At 27.3% G+C, this 19,296-nt stretch overlaps 1 protein-coding gene across 1 annotated transcript in view; it reads left to right on the top strand.

The window, feature by feature from the left end:
* The window catches only part of LOC123301123 (diencephalon/mesencephalon homeobox protein 1), a 120,299-nt gene that overhangs the window by 26,867 nt on the left and 74,136 nt on the right, over window positions 1-19,296 (top strand). The window lies entirely within an intron of this gene.

The following is a 19,296-nucleotide window of genomic DNA, read 5'->3' as shown; positions in this document are numbered from 1 at the left end:
AAATGCGAGTTTAGGGCTCCGTACCCAAAAAATTTGGGTTTTTTTAAATTTTATAAATTTTTTTAATTATATTAATGTGTTCCAAAAAATATTTTATCCGTACCTAGTTTGGTGACAGTTTTTTAAAAAGACTTGAGCTTTACAGTACTTTAATCTCAATTAGTCACCAAAGTCATTGAATTATTTAATACAGATAATGATAGCCAAAACAATCTTGTTTATGTTGGGCTCATTACTGCTCTCAGATTGTGCCATTCAGCAATGGATATTTTACTTATATAATAAAAAAAAACACATTATACGATCAAATATTCAAATAAAAAATGAAAAAAATGGTGAAAGCTCCCCTATTAAACGCATTGTAACATCAAAAATGATAATAGTCATCAATAAATAACGTCTTTACTTTAACACTAATACACTTTGTTAATTGATATTGGATTTGTAAATGTAATAATTCAATAAACATAATAACACATTAGAAATGATAATAATGTGATAATAATAGATGATCACTGATCACATACATGAAGTATGAAGATGAGAACGTTGATGCTGAGTTGAGTGACGAATATTGAACATTGTGTTCATATATAGCAGAGGCTACCAAATAACTTGTAATAATAATATTTAATTCTCTTGAGATGACAACCCTGTAATCATGTCCTTATAACATCCCACTTTGTAATAATACAGTTATCCTACAGAATATTCACTTATCTACCATAATATCCAGAGTATGTTTGTACTGTATATCAACTTGAATTAGCCTCTCGAATACTACACAACTGGTGTTTGTAAGTCAAAGACTGGATTTTGAGGTTATTCTTTAATGTGATCTTTTCTACTATTCTCTGGCATAAAAATGTTTTATATCTAGACTTACTATTAGGTTAAAGTCCAGTAGTCTAAATGTCTACGATAAGTTATGGTCAGAATTACTGCTATCGCCTTCTCTTCAGCTTTTGCATTAGTCGAATTGTATCACTAATCCCAAGTATTGAAAATGCTAAACTCTCAGTTAAGGTCCGTAAATAACAACTGCAAAATTAATTATGGAGGAAAATGGAAAATAGCACATAAATCGTACATAAATTTTGATTCTCGGTTTTTCTGATCATTGTCCAGCTAGATGAGAATTTTCAAATGCTATAAAAGAAACATTACTGAGAGCCTATTATACTATAAAATATAAATCAAAATACCAAAGAAAAAGTATTTTTAGTTTATCCCTTTCTCCTTAACTTTATCTATGCTAATTGATTTTCGTGGTAAGCTCATGAATCGATTTTGCACAGTTACGAATTTCATATTCTAGGTAGATATTATGAATAAATAAAATTATCTGAAGCATAAGAAAGAAACCAATTGTAAGTCTGACTTATTTACTGACTATAACACAAGTAGATTGCTAAACTCAATTGTATCATAATAAATTCATTCTATCAATAAAGAAATACATGGAACAGCTTCTTGTGTGCATCTTGCTTTGTTAACAAAGTGGTCCTTAAATGTAGAAAGTAAGAACTATCGTCTTTGTTTTTTTTTCATCTTTCCAGAGCCTTTGAAGGCGAAGTATGTTCCTACTTCCCAAAACTTGGTCATAAAAAGTTGACTGACACACACACAGGACACACACAATTCAAAAAATTTGAATACAATATTTTGATTAAAAAAGCCTATCGTTTATGTTTTAGTTTCGTGAAAAGTTTTGTTTCAAGGATTTTACTTTCCACAAAAGCACTCATTCACCTTTCAAAAAAGCACTCATTTTTGGGAAAGGTGATGATATAATTTGAATTTAAACTAAGAGACGGATGTCAATGTATACAAAGTATTTTAAACTCTTCAATCGTGCTTTACTCAAAAAATACAAGAGCTTTGACCTTCCTTTTTTTTTGGTAAAAATTGTACTTTATAAATAGTTACCGCTTTTTTAATAGCACTGTTTTTGAAGGAAAAGTCTAGAAATGTTTAGGTTGTGTTAACTTTGTTTTTTATTGGATTGAATAGAAACAAAAAACATAATGCCTGTAATGTTCATAATTAGTACGCATTAAAACTGAGAATTTGAAGGCGAAGGATATTTTTTGTAGTAATAGAAATAAAGGATAGTATAAATTGATCGTTTACCAAAATTTATTAAAAAATGTACTTGCCCATAAAAAAATTCTCGGATTTGTGATTCTTTGGCATAATGCACAGTGTAGATATTTCAAATAATTTCAATTCGATACAGATACAAAGATGTTTTATAAAGCCTTGAAGAATCATAGATGAAATATTTGCAGACCGCCATGTACAATGCATTTCTAACTAACTCTATTTTATAACAACAAGTATACCTACACAACATTATACAAAGATAGATAGAACAAATGATATTCAATTTTATTATCTATTATTATCTTTTGATATCATATCTATTGTATGATCTTCATCATAGATGATAACAAAACACATTTAGATTGTTAGATAATAAATAATATTGTTAGATAATAATAAACAACAAGATAATGTTGTCTATCTATCTAACTATGTTGTTGTTGTTGTTGTTGTAAAGAGCTACAACACTACAGTAGCTATTACATTGGATGGATGTAGTTGATATTATTATTTGTGTTGTATAGTGTAGGGAACAAGTTTATTTCATAAAGTCCTTTCTATTTGTGTTAAATTTAAAACAGAATTATGTATGAGTTTGGTACCGATTTCAGTCAACACATTAGATATATAAATATAATAAATACATGTAGCTAATATAGCTGTAGTGTATACAAGTGTTGTGTTTACAATGTGATTAAAATTGTTTTGGATTGGATCAGACTCTAGAAGAACTTTTAGAACTTGTACATGGAACTTATTTTAGTGAATGTTAATTTCAAAATGATATACATTTTGAGGTATATATTAAAAAGTACTGTAAAAATATATTACCCACGAAATTATTATAAAATATCGTGCCGCGTAGTATGATGATACTATAATGATTTGTCTATTAAATAAAAAACCCGACTGCGTTAAATAAAATAAGAAAAGCAGGAAAAAAATAGTCAGAGATCATAATTGGGAAAATTACTTTTAAAATCGCTATGCAAACACTACTGGGATGTTTCTATCTTCTCATATTTTATTTAACCCAGTCGGATTTTTTTTTATTATTTTCGTTTACTTTAGACTTTGTTTGTCTCAGCACTAAAAATAAACTCTTATTATACTTTAAACTTTTAAACCAATTTATTATTTGACAATTCCCTTTTAATTTCCTTTTTTTTGATTCCATACACGAAAGTTGTTAATTTTTAATGGACGTATTACTATTTTTCTATAAAAATTCGCCATTTTGTTTTGTTTTTCCAAATATCTATCTAAGAACACTTGAATGTTTGAGATAAATATAATAATGCCTTAAATGTTGAAATGCATTGAGCCGTGTGGAAGATACGAGATAATAAAGAAATTTACAACCACGAGTATATACAAGATACACTCGAAAAACATAACCACTCCTTGACAGTCGGGCAAAAATGCCAGTAAATTTATTATTAATTAAAAACTGCAAATTTATTACATGAAAATTAAAATAGGCATTTAAAACCAAATAGTAACACTTTCGAGAATATGATTCTCTTTTGTTTCATTTTGATAATGTTTTTGAAAATTCTTCCTAAATCCTGGATATAATATGCTACAAAGATTGAAAACTATGAGTCAAATGATTTGAATGAAATACAAAGATAAATTTTGTAAAATTTTCAGGATTATTATTTGAATGAAATTCCAATTTGAGAACATAAAATATATCAGTATATTAACATCTCTCCAAATAGTAGAAAAGTAGTTTTTGGTACAATTTTCTTGCAGTTCTTTGTGTCTCTAACAACGTTTGCTAAAATTCACGATAGTTTTGAAATAGCTATACCTCGTAACCTGTACGAAGTTTATAGCTATGTAAAACAAATACAGTTTTAAACTGTTTGAGTCATCTAGTACACTTGTATAGACTTACCTATACAACGTGTGTATGTTTGAATGTATAAACAAAATTTGATAGCATACATTCAGTCATTTGCACACAACATAACTAATCTAACTACCACTAAATACATCATAATATTCTAACAATAATGCACAATGCTATCTGCTATCCTTTTATTATTATTGTTCATTTTATAGTGTTATATAATTTAACATTACACACGGATACATCAAATATTTTAACAGGGGCTACAAACAATATTTGATTGGAAGAATTCTTCAACTGGTCTTATTTTTCATCGGCTGGATTTTCAATGATTCAAATTTCGTTCAAAAAAACTAAATGATTAGCTGTCTGTTGGACTATATGTTGAATTTTAAATTCTTTGGATATAAATATAATCAGGTTATGTTTAAATTTCTCCAGTAAATATCTGATGATGTTGTTGCAGGGCAATAAAAAAGCATTCTTTCTCATACAGTATTTTCTCGGTCAAATAACTACTTGCCCCGAAAATTCCTCAATTGATTTGCATAACTCATTCATAACAACTGCTTTTCTAACTGTTTGACATGTATGATAGGGCAAAACAGTTTTTAAGAATGTACGAGCACCAAGGAAATTTTAAATAAAAAGCTTAATTTTTATTTATAGGAAATTGGATTGAAGTCTAAATCAATTGTTAAAATTTATGGAGCGGGGGGGGGTTCGTTTTTTTCGATTTTTCGTTGTCGAATAGTATGGGAATATTTTCCCACGAATGTTTTGTCGCGTATCAAATATTTGAATTGTGACATTATACGTAATATGTATACGTTATACAAAACATAGTTAGTTATATAATATATTTGTTTGTTAATTACATACGAATGTTAAAAAAGATCATAATAATATATTACGTATAGTTACAATATTGTTATATAATATATTTATTTATTATTATATCTATATAATATATATTATTGTGTTTAATTTATATAATGAAGTGTTGTGCTTGATATCATATACATATGTAAAGTATTATTATTATTATTATTATACAATACATTTTATTTAATATATTATTTAATTATATAATGTATAAAAAAGTATTTTATAACAATATATTCATGTTTTACTATAAAATAGTGGACAAGTAATATGGATATACCTATAGCTTTGTATATCATAATATATTTAACTTCCATGTAGGGAAGTTCATGTAATGGGTTCGAAAGTTGTAAGGACAATGTATTAGAACCAATTGTAGATTAATGTCGGAGTTTATGGAAGTGTGTTCGTGCGTTTGTTGGAGAGCATTTTTTCGTTCACAATAGGGAATATGCATGAAATTTAAATGAGGTGAAATATTTTTTTTCGTAACTTTATTGGCTGGACATTTCAACTAAACCATTATTTAAGTAATTAAAATCTTTTTAATTACTTCAAATTAATTAATAAAAGTACAAATTCAGTGAAAGAAATTCAGAGGGAAACTAAAACGGAAATTCAAACAGACGTGACGTCATAGTATGTGGCTTGTCAGATTTGTTGACTGTCTGTCTGTGGCATCGTAGTGCTAAACGGATGAACTGATTTTGATTTTTTTGGATTTATTTGAAAGATAATTTAATGGAGAGTGTTTTAAGCTATGATTCAAGTGAGAGTTTAGGGTTCCGTACCCGAAAAATCAAAAAAATAGGCGATGATTCTCAAAATCGACTAAGCTCGGAAAGCTTTTTAAGGAAAAAGGTAATTTAATGGAGATTCTTCTTAGATATGCTTCAAGTGCGAGTTTAGGATTCCATACCCAAAAATTTGTCTAGGGTTTTTTAAATTTTGTAAATTTCACTTGTTTTCATGATCTATGAAGTTGATGGTGTGGAATGTAAGGATCGCATACATTTGAACAGCTTGTTTTATCATTTTAATGGTATGGTTTATTTATCTAATAGAACTCGGATTATATTCTGTGAACTCTTGTGTGTGAATTATCATACTCATAAATTTTTTTTGATTTTAACAGTATTATAACTGTGTTTTGACGAAGCAAAGAATCAAAGTAACTAACGTTAGCTCCAAAAGTTTTGGATCCAAGTTTATCAATGAAGAAATAAGATTGAGGACTTGAAAATAGGCAAATAATCTTAAGGTCTTGTAGTATCTACTTCTCTAAATCAACTGATGGCTACCCTAACAAAAATAGCCGTAATCTGTGAACAAAGGAGCTTTAAATCTGACACCGATATGACCGCTGTTGTAATAGTTTTCAGGAAATTAAACAAACCGCGCACTTTTTAATGAACGCTTCCCTAACGGCAAACAGAACATATACATGCAAATAAGTATAATCCGATCTCTATTTATCAGTGTATGTAAATGTTGGATTGTTGGATTTATTTAGTTTAGTAACATTAATGTAATAGAAATAATATTTGGTTCTATAGACTTTTTAATTGTCGTTTAATTTTATAATGCCTTAATTAAGTCAAACAGAAATTGAAAAGTGTTTGCTGATAAGTGTTTTTCATGATCTAATAACTTATACGTATTCCAACCAAGCAACTGGTGCCCCAAAAACTTAAATTCAGACTACCGGCATTGATGACCCTATAGTCACTTGAACCTGCAATACCTATGCAGGATGCCTCGGAACGTGTGTCTCAATTAGGCATCACCTTTACAGGCTCATTAAATTTCACTACGTCTTAAATTCAAGCTGCAATTACGTCACATGTTTTGCGAATTGTTTTTCCGATAGGCTCAAGAATACTAATTCAAAAATATTCGAATTCGGTAAACAGGTACCTCCACATAAACTTTCTTCACAAGTAAGTATATGTGAACTTTCACAAGCATGGTGTCATGTGAGTCTCCGACATAAGGTCAGAAAAAAAAATACAATAACAAAAAAATTGAATCTCAATTTGAACATTTTTCAACGGTACGTCTTAAATAACATATAAACATCTCTCATTCAAACAGTTTTTTCTTTTATTAACTGAATTTCAATATTTACAGGGTAAGTAAACAATTATCTATATTAGTTATTATTAACACCTACTTACCTCATTAGGTACCCTAAATATTAAATAACTTTATTATAATCTCTCAACATGACTTCCATACTAAAGCCTATAATTGTCTCTTTTTTTTTGTCAAATTATTATAAATACAAATAATAAAAACATAAATTTATTTAATATTTTTAGGTAGTTTATGGACATTGTATTATTATTGTATTGAGAATATTGTGTTGTATTGTAAGTGACGCAATCGACACACACGTGTTTAGAGAGCAATACGATAGTAATACGATTAGTCGGATGCTGTCGTCACAAGGCATACTCATGGGACCATTATCCTTTTATTCCCTCTATAACATACAACACACAAAACAACATATGTATAGTACTCAATGCTACTCAGTACATATTGTTGGGTTTGTTCTACTAAATGTGTATGATCTATGGTAATAATACTCTTCTACGATTATCATCTATTGAATCTAGTAGTTTATTTAATAGTTACATAAAGTAAGTAAGCACATAGACCTTTGCAGGGAAGTAGAAATGTATTTCAATTAAATTTTTAAAAAAATGTCGGTAATAAGTACCTGTAAATTGATATTAGTCTTCCCCCGTTTATTCGTAGATCTTATGTCAGTATTTTGTGTGTACATAACAATGTCAAAACCAGGTCTTTATTTTAAATATTTATGATTGCAACCTTCTTAGGATTCGTCAAGAAAACATGGAAGAATCGACAAGAACATTGGTGTATTGAAAAATGGTATTTTTCCATAAGTTTTATACGCGGGTACGCCTTTTAGCTCATTCTAATAAAGAAAAGGCAATATTTTCACATCTTTCAAGGCAGAAATGTGAAAATGAGACACTCTGATTTCCTTATCTTATCTTATGGACTCAAAGATTCATAAGATAAGTTTGACATAAACTTAGAAGGTTATTTATTATAATTTATATTGTAAATCATATTAACATTGAAATCATCTTTACTTACAAACTCTACAAAAATATAGAATTTTGTTAAGGAAACTTATAGAAAGCATATTTAAACACAATGTAAATGTTATTTGACTTAAAAACTAACATTATTTGATGCTGTTCAACTTAATCAAATACAAAAGCCATAAAAGTTACCATAAAAGTTTATTTTCAAGACCTTTATTATTACTTTTTACTTGAATCCGATCTTTGTATGCATTTACTATATGGTTTTAGGTAATTTAACCATGTAATAGTGGGTAGTAATTATTGTAAGTGTATAATAATAGTACAGATGTACTGCACATATTATGGTATCTAATATGTATTCAATCGATAATTAATAACTATAAATTTCAATGCAAATTAACACTTTGAACAGTGACATGAAAAATTAAAACGGACTATAAACATATAGTGTAGTGTTGCTGTCTGAGATGAGTTGAGATTGGCATATCTCTTGTATTATCTTACTCCTTTTTTGTCATCTTGTTTCTTAGTTGAAAAGTCTTTGGAAGGAAATGCAGTAAAATTAGTAGTTATTACTGTAGTACTAGTCGGTTGACATGTCTAATAAAAACATTTTTTCTACGTATTCTTTGGACCTATGCACGACCAATGCAGGTTCTTTAGATCTGCATTCATTTGAAAATTAAATTAGTTTCAACCCTCTCTCAAACCACCCAATCAGGAAACAGTCTATGATATGAAAATTTTTCCTCCGTAATTCGCTCTAGGTGGTTTTTATGGGCTGATGATCTGTGGTCTAAATTCAACAATTTTATTCCGAACTATAGTACGGGATCTGTGCCAATTTTAGGCTAAAAAGTCACTTTTTTATGCTTAAATGGCAATATTTTTCTGTGAGAATTATTTGCAAGGGATGTTTATGGAGTGTGGTATTGTTGAATTTAGAATTCAATCTTAAATATCAAGAAAAATGATATAAAAACCTGAAATCAACCACCTGTCTTTAATATTCCGAATATGAAATTATTCCGGCATTATGAAATTATTTTGGCATCATCTCGTTTCTTCATCTATTGCGGTATAACTAGTATAATGGCAAACAATAACAAATTTTAATGGTCTCATATTTCCTGGGGAAAAGATTTTTTAGGAAAATTTCCCAGTATTAAAAAATTCAAATGTAGAAAAAATTCTAAGAAAAACGCAATAATTTTTTTCCAAATTTTTAATAGATTGGGAAAAATTATATAGATGACGGGAAAGCAATCTCAAATCTCTTATGATTGTGGCAAACAAGTGATATTAAATAAATTATTATTGAATTTTTAATAAATTTCGATTTTTTTTTTTGTATATTCGATACCGACATTAATATCTTTATCGATTTTGCAATATCTATAAATAAACGTGAAATATAAAATATTGAGTAAGATACCAATAGTTTACTTTCGGATGTAATTAAATTTATATACCTACACAAGAAAATTATTTGATATAAAAAAGGAATTTAGTCAATAGAAAAAAGAAAGTATGAAAAAACAATTGGTATACATGGTGGTTCACTGAGGGAGGTCTTTACCAAATGTGTCTAATAGTACAAAATTAAAAAAATAATAATAATAATCGGAATTGCAGATATGGTTTGAGAAGAATTCACAATCTAAGTGTATATCTGGAAATAACACAAAAGAAAAAAAACAGCAATTTGGTCAACATTTATGAATCATTTGTGACTCGTTTATAACGAACATATTTGTTGGAAGGGCGAATATAGTACACAAAACAAATTTTCCGATTCCAATACTTCACAATTAACTGTTTTATTCAATTTCTCGTCACTTCTCGTCACTTCTTTCTTCCATGAAGAACACAATAATGAAAAAATTTGACAGAATTCCTTAAATGATATGGATCACATTGACTAGGAAAACATGTTAATTCTATGAAACTGTAAAAAGTGACATCGTTGCATCATTAATATTGTGTGAAAAATAAATAATTATTTTGTCAACAACCAAAATCACTGTTTTTGTCAACAAATAAAAATTTTTTCAAAATACATATGAACCATTCTGTAATTTATATGGATATTTCTTTTTATCAAAAGTATTTTACCGGTGGGTATAAAACTTGACCACTGAGAGTATTTCTCTAACTGAATTTCCGTTGATCTCATCAAACTGTAACTCAATCAAAAACAACAAAGTTTTTTTCGAATGAAAAAAGATAGTTTTTTTTACTGTTTGTTAGATGATAATCTATTTATCAAAATTGGAAATACGCGTTGTATATTTTTGATATATAGGACGCACCTTGGTTGAATATTATTTTGAACAAATATTATTTTCGATCCCTTAAAATTTCAGCAACATTTTTAAGCAATATTTTAAGCAACTTTGAAAGGTAATTATGTCAAGAAATAAATTTTAGTTTACTGGCGAACTAGAAATATAGAGCTGGTGCTAGATAGACTTGAGTTTGCGAAAATAGAGGACCCCACTTTGTTAATTGATTCTTGTTCAGAAAAGCTAACAGATTAATATTCTGGATGTTGCCAGAAATGTTAGTGGTCCTCTTTTTGTAAATCTATCCCATTCAACAATTTATATATAGATTTAATGTTTGGAAAAACTCTAGCATGGTAATTTCCAAAGCTGAAAATTAATGCAAATTAATTAAATTTTTGAGCTTTCGGAATTCTTAATATCATCTTTGAACAACATTTATAAAGTTGTGATGAGTAATTACCAACTGTTTGATTCTAAAGCCTCAATTTTTATTTGTTGAAAATTGTTTAATTGTTAAAAAGTTATTACTTGTAGCGACATTGTTCACACGGGTAGCTTTATTTTTTTCCAAAAATTGACTATTGACTGTTTCTGTGGGGGGGAGATGAGTATACAAAAAATGAACCCTTGGGATTTCCAGCAACATCCGAAATATTAATCTATCAGCTTTTCTAGATAAAAATCAATTGACAAAATGCGTTCCTCTATTTCTGCACACTCAACTCTATCTAGCGCTTGCTCCAATAAGTGAGGATAACAGTATGCCGTACCATAAATTTAGTTTTTAACACGTTTTTCTATATTTTAGCAGAGTCGCTAGAAATTCGTAAGTCTGTAGAACTATTCGTTAAAACGAGTACAGGCCTTCTATTCGTTGTGTGCGTAGTCATGGTAGGGACAATAAAATCGATGCCAGCGCCACCAGGGAAAAATTTTGGCATTAAGGGAGGCTGTTATGACTAATTTGCAATTCTTTACATGTTAATGCTATAGAAATGTCAAAATAAAATTATTGAAAAACACTTATTAATTAAACTTAATGCATTAAAAATTGTGAAAATAAGAAATCAAATTGCACAATAATATATTTCAAATGAAATTATCATAATTAAATATTTAAATTTGTGAGACAAGAATATTAAATTTTCAATGCAAGTTAATAAATAAATGCAATCCATAAAATTATATATGCATCCATACAATTCTATAATTAACGTAGTGTATCGTTACCACGGAAACGCCTCCAATAAAACTCACGCACGGTGCTAATAGACAAGCTATGATTTTAACATAGATTATGCTTTTCATATTTATTCAAAAATAAATTGATATTAAAATTCATAAGCTTTCTCACCATTCCATAACATTGTTTGATACAAGTGGGCTTTAAAACATGTTTTTTTTTTTCTGAATAAGTGAATTGAATATATTTTTTTAAATAAAAACTGCAATTACATTTCTATGAATATTAATGATTAGTTTTAATATTTTTTTAAATATAAACAAAACCGAGTGTGAGTGTTTGTGTTTTTTTAAGCGTTTATTCATATTAACGAATATAATTATTAAAATAAAAAAAAAAAGCATAACATACCTACATGGTAATAAAGGGGTTTTATAAAAATCATAATTACAAATGCATTTTATTAAAAATTTATTTTTTTAAATATTAATTGGTTTTTTATTCCAAAAAAATTTACAAGGTTTATCAAAATTAACAAATACTTGAATTTGTTTGTGTACGGTTTTTCATTAAGAGTGATGAGTATTCCTACTTTTTGGAAAATCACCAATGACGTTAAGAAGTTAATATAGCAGTGATAAGTAGGATTAAATCTACAGAAAAATTTGCTTGTGGTCTCTGAAATAGTCAATGGAATGAGTAAACTGGATGAGTATACTGATGGATGATTTATACATTTGAAGAATTTTATTGTTAATTACTATGGTTTTTTGAGATTCACATATTTATTTCCTTATATCATCGATTATAACGCTTTCAAAGGTGTATGGAAGTCTCTTAAGACGTACTTAGGGGATTATTCAGTAGGTTATTGAGATATGCAAGGATTGAATAATAACAGAGACGTCAATAAAACTTAATGAATCCATTTTTTGTTTAACAAAGTATCAAAAAACCACAAAAAATACTTAGGTCATCGGGCATTTTATTATTATTTTTTCGTTCAAAGTTGGCTGAGAAATGATTATTTAGGTTATCCTTTTCAATTGGATTATAAGGTTGCCGATGATATAACAATAAAATTTTAATTAAATTATGAGTTCATCATTTGGCGAACAGAGACGACTTTAGTTAGAGTATTGATGATTGAAGAGAGATATCTTTATTATCAAATTTATAAGCCTCATTTGCACACAATATATTATATATTTTTGTAGTTGCGTGGTATTGTAAAGCCAAAACGGCAAAGCATATATTTGGTTTATATATATGTACCGTGTAATAAACCAAAACTTTTATACAATAATGCAGGTTTACAATCACCTTTAAGAAAGCCGACATTATTAAACGATATTAAGAAAGTTTAAGTAAGAAAAAAAGTCAGCCGGGATATTGTTTGGTTGTAGTTGTTTGTAAGATTTTAAAAATTTTTTTTCAAATATTACCCATCTAAAGATTTTGATCGAGTTACTTTAAGATATTCAGTTTTGAGTACCTAAAGTACCGGTGTCTCTAGAGAAAATTATATTTGTTTCTATAGGAAAATTTTTAGTAATAGTAAAATACCATAAAGTAAACATTTTAATTTTGTGATACTCGACATATTTAACGGTGTAAAGTATTTTTATATTTTTATTTTAAAAAATCAATTAGTTTTATTTAACAAAAAAAAAAAAAAAAAAAAAAAAAAAAAACTATTAAAAAAAAGCTAAAAACATACAAAAAAATTATATCTCTACATCAATAAATTATTTATGTCACTGTTTATAAAATTAATGTTTTACACAGCTTTAAATATTAATAAATATGGAATTTATTTTAAATTCATTATGAGCTTTTTATATACCACATAAATACACAAAATATATTGTTAGCATACGTTGTATGTTGTGTATATATTAAATGTATAGCTCGCTAGCTTTTGGGTAATGCTTGATTCTCTTGCATAAATAATTAATATGAATTTTTAAAACCTTTTAATCAAAAATATAAATTAATGTGACAACAGACATATTTTTTTTAAATATTATATATTTATATTATAGATATATACTTTATACGTGTATAATTTACTGTTAGTATGTACACACGTGGATATTATATTTTATATTGAATGCAATTAAAAATTTTAAAAAAATATTCTTGCAACCAATCAATGAAAGTATACTATATTATTTTTGGTTCCCTATTTGTCCATGTTAAAAGGAAAATTTTAATTTGAATTAGGAATTAAATAAGTTGTAATAGCATTAACAGATTATATTATAAGTCATTATCTGTGATAATAAATGTTTAGTTATCATATTCACGAAAAATCATATTTTTTAAAATACAGGGATTAATTGACATAATATTTTAATGTCGTCTTACATCAGTTATGACAGCCAGTCAGTTAACGTTAGAACAGTCAGTTCGCCGTTATTTGTGAACAATAAGTAACGAAGTTTTTTTTATGATTTCCGATATTTAAATGAATCTTATCTATTTATTTTTCATAAATAAGGGCTGACTGACTAGCCCTGTTCTAACGTTTAACTGACTGACTGCCAAAAACGTTATCTATGTGGAATTTACAAGCTGGAATTTACAATTTGAAGCTTTAATGAATTCATTTAAATACCACGGAAATCATTAATGAATCTGACTGACTGACAATCATGACTGTTATTTATATGCAATATAAAATCTGTATAACAATTTAGTAGATTCATTTGAGAACCACGTTACAATGATTTAACGCTTCTCATAAATTTTTGTAACGGTTTCATTTAATATTTTTCTAATCAACCTTGGTATTGTAAATTTCATTAAATCAAATAATTAATAATTGATAAATAAATAAATGATAACTTATATAGAATATATGTAGATTAATTATCAAATGAAATATTTATTTAATAATAATAATAAACCAATATTATTATTCATACTATCATATATTTGTACTTTTATGCTAGATTGATATATAGACGATATATTATATTATATATGGTTAGGTACAATTACACAGATAAAATTCAAATTGAGTTATAATCAAAAATGGTTATATTCAAATTCATATATTCATATAATATTATATGATTCTATATATTTAACTTGTGAAATCCAAATAAAATTCAAGTAATAGTTTAGTCATAATCTGTACACATGTTCAAAAAAATTTGTCAGAGAATAATTCAACTTATTTATAATAAGCTATCAGTTTGTGACGGGCTACATATAATTTGTCGATAAGAAAATTATCGAAACAATGACATTTATTAATCCTTCTGAAGGCAAACAAAAAAATTATAGAAATATGGCTTAATAATTATCATTTGACCCAATATTAGGTAGCCAATTATACTTTAATAATACTAAAATTAATATCAAACATTTTACGTACTTGGTGGGAGCGCAAATAAATGCATATAACATAGTAGATATTTATAGGTATATAGAGTTAATTGCGTTTCCACCATTTATTTACGCTATTTGTTTATGCTTATATTGGGTATAATCAATTGTAATTTAAAATTTCATTTCCTGTAATGCTGAAGAAACTGTCATCTGAAAAATGTCACTAGCTAAATTATTAAACGTATATCAAATCATTTCTTTAAGGGTTTGTAAAAAACGTCAATCTAAACTTTCTGAAATTATTTGCTTTTAAACCCAAAAGCAGTACAAAAATGTCAATATCGTACAGATTAAAAGTACTTATTTTTCTGCAATTATGCATTCACTCAGCCCCGATGCACTCCTCCCCACAACTGTAGCAAAAAAATACCTCCTCGCAACTGTGGAAATTTATAAAAAATGATGCACTTCTAATCTGATTAACGAAAAAATATGTTTAATTATATATTTTTTAATTTTAATTTTTATATTATTTTAATTTTATATTCAAGCTTCTGGGCCAAAGAAACGAAAGGCCAAGTTCTTTCAGGTTTTTTAGGTGCAATGTTTTAATTTTCTTATATTGATTTAATGATAATCTCACCATTGGTTCATTCAAAAAAGGCAGAAATTTACTTAATACATTTATTTTTTCTTGTAACGAAATCTTAATAATTTAAAATTTAATTTTTACTAATTTGCATGAATTGCTAGGATGATTTATCTTAATAATTTAAAAATTTGATTTTTACTAATTTGCATGAATTGCTAGGATGATTTATTTATTAGCTCGGAATCACATTCGTTATTGAATTTAAGGCAAATATTATTGGATTTTAATGATAATCAAAACTTTTGATGAATTTTTCTTCTCAGTTTCTTACTGACTTTTCTTATTCGTATCACTTGACAATATATTTGTTTTATCTGACTACTACCATATATAACATAATATTTGGAATCAACTTTGTGTTAATCTATACCCATGTTAATGTTACAACCCGAATTATATTTTAATTAGCATATTTAATATGCTAATCAACTTATATATACATTTGAAATATATTATATAATGTAATAAAATGTATAACTAACTACCTACTAGCTACAACAGTAGGTAGTAGGTACCTATGCATACATACTTCTATAATAGATAGATAGATAGGTATGTAATAACTCTATGATATTATGTAGAGGTGTTTCTAATCATAAATCCGTTTTAATTTAGGTACTATTATTAAATTTTAGAATATTTTATTATTATGTTATAATACGTATATATCTGTATTTATGCATATATCATATAATTCGTATATATGTATAATAAAGTACACACCTACGTACAGAGTGATATCTGTTGAGGCAATAGATGCGCGTATAATGTTTTTTACAACGATATTCGAGTTATCAGAGTATAAGATATTTAAATTTCTAGTAAACTTCTCATTAAATTTTTTTAAGCTTTTTCATATTTTACACAATTCATTAGTATAACGATTATTATCCAAAAACGTATTAATGTATATGTCTATAATCTCCGCACCAGTTTCATGATGGAAATCGAACAATTAAAAATCGTTCTCCAAGGTTTCTCAATTAAAAAAAAATATAAGTATACATTTTTGTAACAATAATTATTTAGCTAATATCGTTCTAACAAGTCTAACCAACAATCAACTTAACTTGATGAGCTTTCGGTTGTATTTTAAAAATTTGAAATAATAAAGTTACCGAAAAAGTCCTGAGAATGGTGAAATCCGTCCGCTTCATCATATGGTTAATTTGTAACTTATTATGATATAAAAGACAAATAATAGGCCTATTTATGGATATAAAATTTAAAAAGATACTTATACGCATAATAATTCATCATTTACTTTTGCGGCGTTATATTCGGAGTAAAAACAAGTTGATCCTACACAAAGAATCACATGAGCTATTATTTTTTTATTTCTTTTAAATGTACGTCGGCTTTACCAATTCTCCACATACATTGTTACTACGGTGCAATCTTAATGTAAAAGTTTTCTATAGTTTTGAGAAATGCCAGACAAAAAAAAATATGTTACTTGATTATTTTTGTTTTACACACTTAATCTTGTACTTTAATCTTAATCTTACAATAAATATCGGTTTTGCTAGAATGTAAGAACAAGAGTAGGATTGAAGATATAGGTGTAAAACTCGTAACATTGAGAGAGCAGGATTATTATGTAAGGGCAGGCATGAAATAAAAGTCTGTGCGTTTGTGTAAAACAAAGATTGGGATATAGATAGATAAAAGCATTAAAAGCGTACGTTGCAAATCAAACTAACGTAATAATTGAAGAAATACAGAACGAAGTAGACTAAGCATGGGTAGTGATAACCAAGACAAAAACAAGGCTAATTTGACTGCCTTTATCTTACACACTTAAGCTTGAACTTTGCTCTGTGTCTTACATATTAGTCTTAGTCGTTTTGCCTGCTTCTGGCTTACACACAAGACTTGCAAGAACAAGACCAATGAATACGATAAAGTGCTAAGCTCATTACATTCAATTCGTTAAACAAAGATAGTCAAATACAGTCTTGGTTTAGTACGTGCTCTTGGTCTTGCTCATCGCTAATCGTGGGAAATTAGGATAATGAAAAAGTTCTAAAAAGAGGAACAACATAAATTATATTTTCAGTAAAAAAACAATAGAAACAAAAAAGAGCTTTTGCTTGCTTATTTTCTTTTACGCAAACTGCAAAGCGATTTATTATTACAACAATTTTTATTACAACAGCGATTTGTGGAGAACTGTTTAGTGATTTGTCGCTTTCGTATTTCCCTCTCGAGTATTCATCATCCATAACTTCTGACTTATAAAATGTTTCATGTATATTGAGTGAAGGTAATTTCAATTGATCACAATGGATTCTCAATTTATTGATTTTTATATTATTAAATACTGTACATGTAATTATAATCATAATTATACCTAATTATATATATTACTATAATTACATATTTGAATAAATGAAATTATAATAATTATCGTTAAGCTTTTTACTTGGTATTTTTTATATATATATATATATATATATATATATATATATATATATATATATATATAAAAAGAGAGAGAGAGAGAATTACGTTTATACATACAATATACAGGGTTTTTCAAATTCAGTTAAAACTTGCAAATATTAGCTTCAGTAAAATCTGATAATAGAGTAAATATAATCACCAAATGGACGATAGTTGTACTTACTAAAACAAAATTTGCAAGACAAAAAAATTGTAATGATTCAAAATAAAAGGGATTGAAGCCTAATTAAAGAAACATTTTGCCATGCAGTAACCTTTACCGTGATAACAGTGTTAAACTAGGATTCAGAAAGCGTTGAATAAATATATGAATACTAAGCAACCATAGTAATTTACAACGACATTGTTCGAATTTATAAAGCAACTGTCTAATAAAAATATCCAACTCTCTTAATGATCTTGTCATTCCATACATCACTGCTGATTTTTTAACGATTTTAGTCTGCCTATGATTGCTATATTATATCATGATGTCACTAAGGATTTGCCTCTTTGAGGAATTTTAGTTCAGGTTTTAACCATGACTCAAGCGTAAAATGTGTTGAACTAGAGTTTTTTGGCAATTTTTTTTCCTGTTTTCCTGCCTTTATTTAAATCTATTGTTTATTGGTATTTACCTCTTTTTTCTTTATTATAATAATTGAAGAAATTATTAAACCGGAATTGATATTTACAACTGCTTCTTATTCTAGAGATATGGTGGCTTCAAATAGGTACGTTAATCTCTTACTCTGGAGATCATTGTGAACATATATCAACTGAAGTAATTTTTGAACCTTATAAATAATTTTTTAAATATTTAAAATTGAATTAATTCTATTTACCTAAAAATCTATTATAACCACATAAATCATAGAAAACATACAATATTACATACAAAATAGTGAAAATAATAATAACGATAAAGTCACTGGAATGTTATTAAATTATTAATTAAAAAGGAAATTGGTTTTTGGTTTTATGTTTTAATCTCTTTTATATACATAACAAATGTATATATTCAACTATAACTAACTAATATAACTAAACTGTGTTGTGTGTTAACGATCCGCTCGCTCTCACTAATATAACAAAACAAACAAAAAATAACTTAAAATGTATTATATACGTTTTTGTCTATAATAAAAAGAACGTGTCTCTTATGCCACTGCCAGTGTTGAATATATTCACACAATTTACCTATTACTCTATAATAGTGCTCTCACTTACTCTTTTGTCAATTCCTACCTAATTCCTAAAATTTCAACATTCAAAGTCTTACAGTTCCGAACTTATATGGGTTCAATCTTGGCTGGAGAAGCCTGGTTTCAATAATGGTATTATGGTTACTTTTTATCTGGATTTTACATATTTTCATAGGTTCTAAGTTTTGGGCATATTAGGTATGTGTATTTCATACGAATTTGCCACAGTGGGGAATAAAGTACAATAAT

The sequence above is a fragment of the Chrysoperla carnea genome, chromosome 5 (assembly GCF_905475395.1).
Source record: "Chrysoperla carnea chromosome 5, inChrCarn1.1, whole genome shotgun sequence".
Lineage (NCBI taxonomy): Eukaryota > Metazoa > Arthropoda > Insecta > Neuroptera > Chrysopidae > Chrysoperla > Chrysoperla carnea.
This window is presented reverse-complemented; position numbering and strand designations above follow the sequence as displayed.